We start from the raw sequence: 12,625 nt of genomic DNA, 5'->3' as shown, positions 1-12,625 counted from the left end.
AGAATCAAGGGGAAGTTACAGGTACAGACCTCCTGACTACACAATACAGATATGGTAGAGATAAATTGGTTCAATATCTCTCCTTTGCTCTTCTCTTCTCCCCTGGAGACATCTGATGTCCTTCTGCATCTTCTGAATCTGTTCCAAAAAGTCCTCTCCAGCTCAGGTGACTAGTTGAGACTGTCTTCTGGTAAAGGAATTGCTTAACATTTTACTCAGATAAACACACATGTTTTCATCACAAAACAATGAGATTCTGGAGCTTGTTACAATTTACATTTTGCCTTATTGCCATATTGACACATATAATTCACTTTAACACAATAAGCTTCCATTAGTGTTTCACTACAGGAGCAAACTCCTAATGAGAATTATCATATTGACTTAAGCTTGTGATATATATATTCAACAATCATCTTAGTTCAAATAATACCCAGCATATTGTTTAAAAATAAAAACAATCTTAACCTTTTCTCATTACAATAATGACTCAAACATCCTTATCCAAAATGATTTTTTCCTCCAAAATATTCCCATACTTTCCTTTTCCTGGTATACTTATCTAACTTACATTCTTTTCCTTAAGCTAGACCTTGAAACTGTAATTATCCTAAGAATTTCCCATTCTTCTTCTAAATATCCCCTCTAAATAAAAATTATGGAAACTTAATTCCTATCTTAACATGTAGCTGATAGGAAGTGTCAGAGTTACATACCTAACCTACCTCTGGTTATTAGATCCAATTCATTTAAAACTTATTTTTCTGGTTTGCCTAGTAATTAACTCTAAAGATCCAGCACATTAAAGTAAAATTCCTTTATAGATAGAAGTATTGAATGTCAGTGTCCAGGCAGAAGTCATGTGGATAGTCAAATGTCTTAAGCCAGATTTATTCTTCTAGGTAAAGACATTATCCAAATGTCATTTTGGGGGAAATCAAGTCAAAAGGGTCCAACTCCAGGCCATACTGAGTAGCTACCCCTTTGGTTGCACATCCCTGTCACCTGATATCTATAGCCCATTGGCTTTCTTGGCTCCAAGAATATGACATTTACCCAGCATCATTTCCTTTTGAATGGGAAAAATTGATTAAAAGTCCCATGATCTAAAATAGTTGTTTTACCTAATTAGAAATTCCAGTTAATACAATTTACTGAGTTCCAATTATAATCTTAATAGGGTCCCAATTAATAACATCCCTACCTAAAGCTCAGAGTTTCCTTCCTGAATCTTTGCTAAAATTGGGTTTTCTAACTATAACTGGCCCTACAGGCCTCATCTCCTACCTCTTACTAGGGGCCTCTGATCTCCAGACCCACATCCTTTTGTCTGAAATCATATCTGTTCTAAAGATGTTATATCAAATTCCCCTTGGCTTAAGACCCCTCCTTCTACACACACACATATCCAAATATTTGGATATCTATATACACACATATTCAAAATATTCCCAATTCACTAGAAACTTTTTTATATAAATTTGTTGAGCTAAATAGCCATCCTCAATATAGAGGATGTTGGGAGGAATAATTTTTTTTTTGCTTTGGCAAGGCAATTGGAGTTAAGTGACTTACCCAAGGTCACACAACTAGGTAATCCTTAAGTGTCTGAGGCCCAGTTTGAACTCAGGTCCTCCTGTCTCCAAGAACAATGCTCTACCTACCTCACCACCTAGCTGCCTCCCCACAAAATACAAATTACTTTACAGATTTCTGTAAAACCATTAGAACGTCTTAGATGGCTGTAAATTCCCAACATGTGTTATTAATTTCAATATAACAGAATAGCAATAAGAACATCACAAATTACACGATTGAAAAAGCAATCCTTCCATTATTATATTATTCATGAACCCACAGATCTATCACAAGAGGGGTGATAATTTTTGATATTTCCCTTTATACCCTTCAAAGCATTCACAGGTTAATCCAAGACTTTAACAATATAGTATTTAAATAACATATTCACAAGAGATGACTAAATATAATCTCTTTGAAGTTACAAAAGAATATCACATAACTGATAAATACATCTTATTCATCAATATGTTACCTTATAGTAGGACCACACAATTGTTATTTGTTCAGAGCCCCCACCCCCCTATCAGCTGACTGCAGTTACCAGGAGAGAAGTCTACCTTCTTTACTTCTTTAAAACTGAACATACATTGTTAATATAAATTAATCATAAGATTCTTAAATATCTCATTCTCCTTAGAACAGCAAGGTTAATATCCCACTATCTTTACATTTGAGTCTCACAGACCTCTTTACCCAGATTTTCAGAATGCAAACTCATACATATGATACATTTAAAACCTCAATGCAATTACAATTAACTTCCTAACAGTTTAGTTTGATAAAATCTTTAGAATTCAACACTCACATTCCAAAAGCTCTATCCAAAATAAAAATACAGTTGTTATCATTATTAAGCTTAACATTAAAATTAATTAGAGCTTTTCCCAAAAGAAATAAGTAAATATCCCTGATAACATAGTTGTTTCTCCTCTTAGTAACACAACACCATTTTTCTTTAACCCAAGGATGTAACAGTAAAGTGTAAAATCCCAAACCACTTAGCTCCTTGCAATAGTTACAATAGTGTTAAAATAGTTTATGATCCAAAATTAATTTAACAATCTAGGTTATTTAATTCCTCCCATTCTGTACAAATTGTCAGAATGTAACAACTCCAATAACTCTCTTTTAAAATCTCAGTGTGCTTCCCAAAATTCTAGTTCAGAGGTCACGTTGCCAGAGCAGACATTCATTAAACATGATTTCCTTTCAGTAACTGTGTCTCCAATGCCTGATTTTATATTTTCTTTCTTTCCCAATCATATATCACACCTGTGGGGGAATCTCTTTCCCTTTAAGGCTCAAAATGTATTTTAAACATCAAAATTAGAGGTAGAAGAAAAATTGGCATAATAATAAAAAATAATAAAATAGTGAGAGTCATGCAGAAGAGAGTCAATACCTTGGAAAAAGAAGTGCAAAACTGAAGAACTCCTTAAAAAACATTTTTTTTCCAAATATCAGCAGAAAACTATAACTTCAAAGCTATAGTTGGCCAAATGGGAAAAAAAAAACTCTTTAAAAAGTAAAATTGGCCAAATGTAAAAAGATCCATTGAAAATAATAAGACCTTTAAAAACACAATTAACCAAATGAAAAATTAGATGCAAAAACAAACAAAAGAAAGTAATTCCTTAAAAATTTCAATTGGGCAACCAGAAGCTAATTACTTTATGAGAAATCAATATCAGTCAAACAAAATTTGAAAAAATTAAAATTACAAAAATGTAAAATGTCTCATTGGAAAAACAACTGACCTGAAAATAGATCAAGAAGAGATAATTTAAAAATTATTGGACTGTTTGAAAGCCAACATAATCATAATTTTAAAAAGAAAATGGACAACATATTTCAAGAAATTGTCAATGAAAACAGCCCCTATATTCCAGAACCAGAGATTAAAATAACCATTGAAAAAATCCACTAATCATTTCCTGAAAGGAATTCCAAAAGTGAAAATTCCCAGGAATATTTTAGGCAATATTTGACCAAAATTAAGAGGTCAAAATGAAAATTCTGCAGGGAGCCAGAAGCAGCCAAAAAACTACAGTCAGAATTTTGCTTGATTTAGTAATTACAACCTTAAAAACTGGAGGAACTGGAGTATGATATTGTGGAGAACAAAGAAGTATGGATGACAACAAAGAACCAACTACCCAGCAGAATCAAGTTTATTCTTCTGGAGAAAAGATAGGCATTCAATGAAGAAGGGAATTTACAAACTTTTCTGATGAAAACACTGGAGTTGAACAGAAAAGTTGATGTTCAAATAAAGAAATACATAAGGGCCGGCTAGGTGGCGTAGTGGATAAAGCACCAACCCTGGAGTCAGGAGTACCTGGGTTCAAATCCAGTTTCAGACACTTAATAATTACCTAGCTGTGTGGCCTTGGGCAAGCCACTTAACCCCGTTTGCCTTGCAAAAACCTAAAAAAAAAAAAAGAAATACATAAAAATGGTACACAGGAAAATGTTTTTCAAAGAGGTCAAACTGTTTACATCCATACATGGGAAAATAATATTTTTGAACATGAATTGATTGTAATGTGACAATATAAAAACAATTAAGAAAATGAAAAAGTATTATCCTATGAAAAGAGACAAAGAGAAGGCAGAATATGGTAAACTACATCAAATAAAGAGGTGCAGAGGAACAAGTACAATAGAGAGTAAGGAGGGAGTGAGAATTGCTTCAGTCTTAGTTTATTTCATTCACTCTTTGAGCCAAATCGGATGATCCTACCTTAAAAGTTGATGGGGGAAAGAAAAGGAAAGGAAGGGTTGATAGAAGGGAGAGAAATTTGAAGGAGACAGTTGTCCAGAGGAAAACACTGTTGAGGAGGGAAAGGAGAGGGAAAAGTATAAATATGGTAAAAGTGGAGGAAGAGAAATACAGAGTTAGTAATCATATTTGTGATGTGGATGACATGAACAATCCCATAAAACAGAAACACATAACAAAATGGATTAAGAAAACATAATATATTGTTTACAAAAAAAACTGAAGCACTGAAGCAGATACACACACACACACACACACCCACACCCACACACACACACACACACACACACACAAACACACACAAAGTAAACGTAATAGGCTGAAGCAGAATATATTACGTTTCAGCTAAAGTAAAAAAGGTGGAGTAACAGCAATCCTGATTTCAGTCAAAGCAAAATCAAAAATAAATTTAATTAAAATATTGTAAAAGTTACTACAGATAATGTAAATATAGTAAACATATTGGTTGGTTAGTTCTTATCCATTATCGAAGATGGCAAAAATGAGATAACTATGTTAGAAACAAGTTACAGTATATCCAACAGTAACTGATCAAATTAATATGAGCTCAGAATTCTCTTCAATTGGTAAGGCAAAAATAGTACATGTGAACATCTGTTATAGTATCCATATTCTTAGGGAAAAAAGTTAAATGAGTTATAGTAAGACATAGGCAGTAACACAATACTAGTGAGGGATCTCAACCTCCCTCTCTTAGAATAAGATAAATCTAATGACACAATAAACAAGAAAGAAGTCAAAGAGACTTTTAGAAAGGTAAGATGTGATAAAGCTCCAGAGACAACTGAATGAGAATAGAGAGGAATTTGTATTTTCTTTTTTTTTTAAGTTTTTTTTTTTTAATTTTTGTAAGGCAAACAGGGTTAAGTGGCTTGCCCAAGGCCACACAGCTAGGTAATTATTAAGTGTCTGAGACCGGATTTGAACCCAGGTACTCCTGACTTCAGGGCCGGTGCTTTATCCACTATGCCACCTAGCCACCCAAGAATTTGCATTTTCTCAGTAGTACATGGCACTTACAGAAAAATTGACCATGTATCAGGAACTAAACTCTCACAATCAAATGTAGAAAAGTATTTTTCATATCAATTCAATAAAAATTACTTGTAATAAATGGTCTTGGAAAGTTAGATTAATAATTAATTGGAAACAAAATAGTCTAATTTTAAAGGATAAGTTTGTCAAAAACAAATCATAAAAACAATAAATAATTAAATTCAAGAGAATGACAATAATGAGGCAATATAACAAAATGTAAGATATGCAACCAAAACAATTCTAAGGTTACATTTCATATCTAAAATGCTTATAAAAAGAAAATTTAGAAATGATTTTAGATAGCAACTGAAAAAGCTTGAAAAAGAACAAATTAAAAATCTCCAATTAAATATTAAATTATAAATTATGAAATTTAAAGAGATTAATGACATTGAAAGTAAGAAAACTATTAAATTCATTAATAAAATGAGTTAAAATTATAAAATAGATATATCTGTGGTTAATTTGATTTTAAAAAGCCTATATTATCAAAATCAAAAAATGGAAAGGGATAATTCACCACCAATGAAGAAAATTAAAATAGTAATTTATTTTGTTCAACTGTATGCCCATAAACCAAACCTGACAATCAAAGCAAAATGGATGAATATCTGCACAAATATCATTCTATATAAAGCATTTGGAAGAAAGAGAAAGCTGTCCTGTCAATTTTTAAAAATATTATTGAGGCAAATATGGGGATGCTAACTAAACCAGGAAGGGTCAAGCAGAAGAATATTATAGAACAATTTCCCTAATTAATATTAATGCAGAAATTAAAAATAAAATATTTGGGAAGAGAATGCAGAATGTTTTCTCTATGATAATACACTATGATAAGGTAGGATAAAGTATTAGGAATGCAGGACTATGTTCAATATAAGGAAAGCAATCAGCATAACTGAGCATATAAATAATGGAAACTAACAGAAAACCTGGTTCTCTCAATACTTGTTGAAAAAGTTTTTGACAAAATTCAGCTCCCCTTCCTATTAAAAACACTGGATAGCATAAGAATAAATGAAGTCTTCCTTAAAATAATAGGCAGTATCCAACAAAAACCAACAAGCATTGTATGTAATGGAGATATACTAAAATTATTCCCAATATGATCATGACTGAAACAAACATGGTTGTTGTCATGACTATTATTCAGCACTAAAAAAGTTATTTTTTAACAAGAAAAGAAGAAAAATAAATGGATTCATTTAGAATTGACAATAAGGAAACAAAACTCTCATTTTTTTCAGTTAATATTATTATATACTTACAATTTTCTAGAAAATCAATTTAAAAGCTGCTTGCCAGGTGGCTAGGTGACACAGTGGATAAAGTACCGGCCCTGGAGTCAGGAGTACCTGCGTTCAAATTCGTTCTCAGACACTTAATAATAACCCAGCTGTGTGGCCTTGGGCAAGCCACTTAACCCCATTTGCCTTGCAAAAAACCTAAAAAACAAAAAAGCTGCTTGAAATAATTGATAACTTTAGCAAAGATGCAGGGCAAAAATAAATTCACAGAAATCATCAGCATTTCTATATATCACCAACAAAGTCCAGAAGAATTAGAAGAGTAATTTCATTTAAACTAACTATAGATAACATAAAGTAATTGAAAGTCTATTTACCAAGACAAACCCAAGAACATATTGTAACATAAATATGAACAATATTCATAGAAATAAAGTCAGATCTAAACAACTGGAAAAATATCAATTACTCATGGGTAGGTGAAGCTAATATAATAAAACTGACAATTCTAAGTAAATTTATCTACTTATTCATTTGCAGGCCATTCAAATTACCAAAAAATGTTTTATAGAGCTAGAAAGGAAGAAAAGGTCAAGCATGTCAAAAGAATATGGGGCAGCTAGGTGGCTCAGTGGATAGAGCATTGGCCCTGGCATTAGGAGGATCTGAGTTCAATCCAGCCTCAGATGCTTAATTATTGCTTATCTGTGTGGCCTTGGGAAGTCACTCTTAACCCCATTGTCTTAAATAAATAAATGTTTTAAAAATATCAAAAGAATAACAAAAAATTGCAAAAGAAGGTTACCTAGCTATACGAGATCTAAAATTGTTTTAAAGCAGCAGCCATCGAAACTGATGCTGGTTTAGGAAGTGGAGCATCAGTGAAATAGATTAGGTACAGAAGATATAATAATAAATTAGTATAGTAATCTATTCTTTGATAAATGCAAAGGCTCCAGATTCTGGAATAATAATTCATATTTTTACAAAAACTTGGATATAGAATGGCAGAAACATGGGTAGACATGTATCTACATTCCATACCATATACCACAAAATGTGATATTAAAGGTCAATTATAAGAAGGACAATTTAGCTATCAAGATCTGTGGAGTCTGGAACAATTTATGATTAAGCAAGAAATAACATAATGAAATGCAAAATGTACAATTTTGAGTACATTAGATTAAGTAGTTTTTGCGAAACACTTCTGGGATGGAACCAAGATGGAACTGTGAAGCTAACATGCTGTGGGAGCTTTTTCTTACCAAAGCTAAATGAAGCCTCTGCACAGACATTTTAGTTATAGATCCCATCACGAAAAAGAGATTATCCAAAGAAGTTTTTCACCATAAACATTGTGGAGGATCTTCAGTAAACATCAGTCTTTCAGGGGGAAAAGGGAAGCAAATTCTAGCAAGGCAGGAGAGCAGGAAAGCCAGTGGGAGGCTTTTAGCCACAGTGCAATCAATCAAGGTCCCAACAACTCCACAACACCATAGATTCTGGCAGCTAGATAGCAAGCCAGCAAGGACACTACCAACCCCAAATAAAGTCTGAACCCTGGGAACACTGCAACAAAACATAGGACTGGGAGATTACAACCAAGAATTTACTAATGTGCAAAATTCAAAATTTACTCTCAGGGGAAAAGATGGATGTTAAATGAAATAGAGGATTTCCAAAATTTCCTGATTAAAAAACAAACCAGAACTGAAAAGAAAATTCAATCACCAAATACATGACTCAAGAGATGCTTTAAAAAGGTAAGTGAAAAGGGGATTGAAAATGCAAAACAAATAAAACAAACATTAGTCAAGGCCATCAAATTGTATACAACCTTGTAAAGGAAGACATAAATCTTGTTAACTTTTGAGAAGTTAACAATTTGAGAAGTTAACAATTCTATTTCTCTTAGAATAGTCAAAGGGTTGAATATATTGAAGAGATTGGACTGAGAAGATATGGGTTTGGTTGGTTTTTTTTCCTCTCCATTGAGGAGGACCAAGATAAAATCACTATACTTGAGACAAAAAGCCCTGATGAAAAGCAGGGTTATTTTACTCTAAACTTGTGTCTCAGTTTCCTTTGAGAAACTTTAATTCTACTTTGCTCACAAAGCTTAGCACATTCTTTGATGAGGGCATTCTTTGATGAGAGCTCACAAAACTTAGCATGTTCTTTGATGAGGGCTTGAGTATCTCTCATACTTTACAATTAATTGTAAAGTTCTTAAGACAGAATTTCAGAGTGCCCCAGTTAGAACACTTGGAGATTCTAGTGTTAATTAAATCAGAAGTGACTTTAGAAACAGAGGGTAAGAATTTACCTAGAAAGGTTGAACTTAATCCACACTTTAGTTAACAAGGATATAAGTACTCTGGGTAGGGAGTCAAGGAGGGGACTGTGGGAGAAAGGATGCTTGGGGGGAGGGGTTCAAATGATTCATGAAATGATTTGGCTTTGGAAGATACTTTGACTGAATAGGATTACATGTCCTTGAAAGGTGCTTGGAAAGGGGTAAGGGTAAAAAAAAATGATTATAGCTGGATGAAATTCAAGACTCTTGAGAAGTTTATTTTATTTTATTTTATTTTCGTTTTTGCAAGGCAAATGGGGTTAAGTGGCTTGCCCAAGGCCACACAGCTAGGTAATTATTAAATATCTGAGGCTGGATTTGAACTCAGGTAATCCTGACTCTGGGCACTTTGATAGTACTTCCAGCTAATGAATCATTCAATCAGATTTGATTGATGGTACCTGATTCATAGTACTTGATTGATAAAAGACACTGGATGAAGGGGCACAAATATCTATAATTTTAGAGGTTAAATAAAAGGGATGTTGCGAACACTGAATAAATTCTATTCAATTGATTTGAACCAGAGAGGGGAAAAGATATACTTTCACATTGGTTTGATAATCTATCCTCTACAGAGAAACAGAGAAGGGGGGGGGAGTAATAGGAAGAAGGACTTATAAAAGTGAAGGTAAAGGTATAAGTGAAAATAAACTGAAAGTTAAGTTTTAAAAGAAAAGTTAAAGGGCAAAGGAAGTAAAACTGCTGAGGAGGAATAAATGGAAAGCAAAGAGGATGATATAAAGGTGGAAAGATGGCATGAAGGGAAATGCAAAAATATAACTCTTAATTGTAAGTATGAATGGAATTAGTGGTCTCATAAAACAGAAATGCATAGCAGATTGGAATAAAAATCAGAATTCTACAATATATTGTTTACAAGAAATACATTTGAAGTAGAGAGATACACAGAGGGTAAAGGTCAAATGCTGGAGCAAAATAAATTATACTTCAACAGAAGTAAAAAAAAATTCAGGGGTAGCAATTTTGATCTCAGGTAAAGCAAAAGCATAATTTGATCTCATTAAGAAGGATAAGGAAGGAAACTACCTCTTCTTAAAAGGCACCACAGGCAATAAATCTCTAACATTATTAAACTTGTATACAGGTAGTGGTACAACATGCAAATGCCCAGAGAGAAATAAAAAAAGACAGAGATAGCAAAACCTTAATAATGGGTGACCTCAACTTCCCTCTCTAGGGTGGAGACTCTTTCTGGGCACCCCGCAGCAACATGGCAGGCTCCGCGCACCGGTAGCCACCCGGTTGGGGTTTTGGTTGTAGTGGGTTGGTGCCGGTTGCTTTTCAGTAAATTCTTCCCTCTCAGACCAGGGTGGAGCCCACAGGGGAGGCAAAAGGGAGAGATGAGAGGCGGCAGGGACCGGCTCTGGAAGAAGATGGCAGAGAGCGGGTGCCAGCCGCTGGCAGACTCCTTGGAGGAGGCCCCTCCTACTACTCATAACTTCATGATTCCAAAGAAGGAGATAAATACAGTTCCTGACATGGAAAGTGGAAACGGTCCCAGGCATATGCAGATTACATTGGTTTCATCCTTACCTTAAATGAAGGGGTAAAGGGAAAGAAGTTTACCTGTGAATACAAAGTCTCTGAGCCTATTAATAAGCTTGTCTCTCTCCTCAACACATTAGACAGATGGATTGATGAGACCCCTCCCATGGATCAGCCTTCCAGATTTGGGAACAAAGCCTTCAGGACTTGGTATGCTAAACTTGACCAAGAAGCTGAAAACCTAGTGGCCACAGTGATCCCTAGCCATCTGGCAGGTGCTGTACCTGAGGTGGCCCTTTACCTAAAGGAAGCAGTGGGAAACCCTACACGAATTGATTATGGCACAGGTCACGAAGCAGCCTTTGCTGCCTTCCTTTGCTGTCTCTGCAAGATTGGGGTCCTCAGAGTAGATGATCAAATGGCCATTGTATTCAAAGTATTTAACTGGTACCTTGAGGTTATGAGGAAACTTCAGAAAACCTACAGGATGGAGCCAGCTGGAAGCCAGGGAGTGTGGGGTCTAGATGACTTCCAGTTTTTGCCCTTCATGTGGGGCAGTTCTCAGTTTATAGAACACCCACACTTGGAGCCTAGGCACTTCGTGGATGAGAAGGCAGTAAATGAGAATCACGAGGACTATATATGTTCCTGGAATGCATACTATTTATTAATGAGATGAAGACCGGCCCCTTTGCTGAGCACTCCAACCAGCTATGGAACATCAGTGCTGTACCTTCCTGGTCCAAAGTGAACCAGGGCCTCATCCGCATGTATAAAGCTGAGTGCCTGGAGAAGTTTCCCATGATCCAGAACTTTAAGTTTGGTAGCCTGCTGACGATCCAACCTGTCATATCATCATAGAAGAGGTGGGGGAACAACCACCTCTATCCTGGAGGTCACCAGCTCCCTCACCCTGCTCCCCTCACTTTTCCAATACTACTTCCTTGCTGATCTCTCTGGTCCTTGAGACAATTTTCCAAGATATGTGAACACCCCCCAGTGCAAATGCTGAAGGACCCAGAATGGGAAGAATGACCAAAGCGTGGCCAGTCTCCTGCCTTTTCCCCAGAGGCGAGATGAGGGAAGCAGGGTCCTTATGGCTACCTGACCCCTACCCCACCTCTGTCCTTACCCCTCCCAAATTCCCTGTCCCATTTACATGCTAAATCTGCTCTGTACCATCATATATGTGGGGGATTGATATGTTTTACTGTTTCCATTGGAGGAGATTAGGAGGAAAGAGAGCCCTGGCTGTTTCCTGGCTGTTTTTTTTTTTTTTTTTTGTGAGTTTCCTCCTCTTTCCAAAGCCCTTCTTTTAAGAGCCTTGTGTTGATTGCAGGGCTCAGTTTCCTTATTTGATCTTCTGAGGCCTGAGAAGAGGGCTTTGCGCAACGGGTCAGTGAAGATACCAGGCTAGAGGCAATGCCCATGCATCCTGGCTGTGGTGAGGAAATGAACAATTGTAGCCAACACTCATTCTAGTTCTTTTTTGTTGTGGTGCTCAGGTCTGCAATCCTCCCTGGGTGTAATATAATATATGGTTATATATTGCTTCACTTTTTTTTTTTACAGCTGCTGTAAATTTCTAGGATAATCCAGTCCAATTCTCAGCACTGGCTGTCCTCTGGTTGTCCTTTGGGTGGGTACTAGGCTTTTGGGGGTTGAGGACAAAGTTCCCTGTTAAATGGTTTTATCAGTTCTGTTGTACGAAACCTTTCCCCTCAATGAATGGTAAGTGAGATATACTGGTGGGATCTGGGGCTAATTTAGTGGAAATCTTGGCTCTTGGATTCTTGCGATTAAAGCCAGCTCTAAGGTTAGACTCATACCATCATACCATTTGTAACACTGTGCTGGCTACAGGTAGGCCACTGTAGGGCCATGAAAAAGAGGAACTGGTTATCTCAACTCCCTCTTTCCTTTGGAAAGCAATTGCATGTCACTGGGATTTTCCTAGGTTCAAGGGCAAAACATAGAGGAGGTAGCATAAACTTCCTTTGGGAAAGCTGGTCTTACACTATTAGAGCTATTTGAGGCTGAGGTAAGTGACTTGCTTGAGGGCTAAGTTGTAGCACTCTAGCTCTT

General features: G+C 35.8%; 1 pseudogene; it reads left to right on the top strand.

Annotated features, from left to right (window-relative positions):
- Positions 1-10,428: 10,428 nt before the first annotated feature.
- Positions 10,429-11,501, top strand: LOC141513966 (serine/threonine-protein phosphatase 2A activator pseudogene; annotated as a pseudogene).
- Positions 11,502-12,625: the final 1,124 nt, after the last annotated feature.

This window comes from Macrotis lagotis, chromosome 1 (assembly GCF_037893015.1).
Source record: "Macrotis lagotis isolate mMagLag1 chromosome 1, bilby.v1.9.chrom.fasta, whole genome shotgun sequence".
NCBI lineage: Eukaryota > Metazoa > Chordata > Mammalia > Peramelemorphia > Peramelidae > Macrotis > Macrotis lagotis.
The sequence above is the reverse complement of the archived record's forward strand: the minus strand, read 5'-3'. Positions and strand labels throughout refer to the sequence as shown.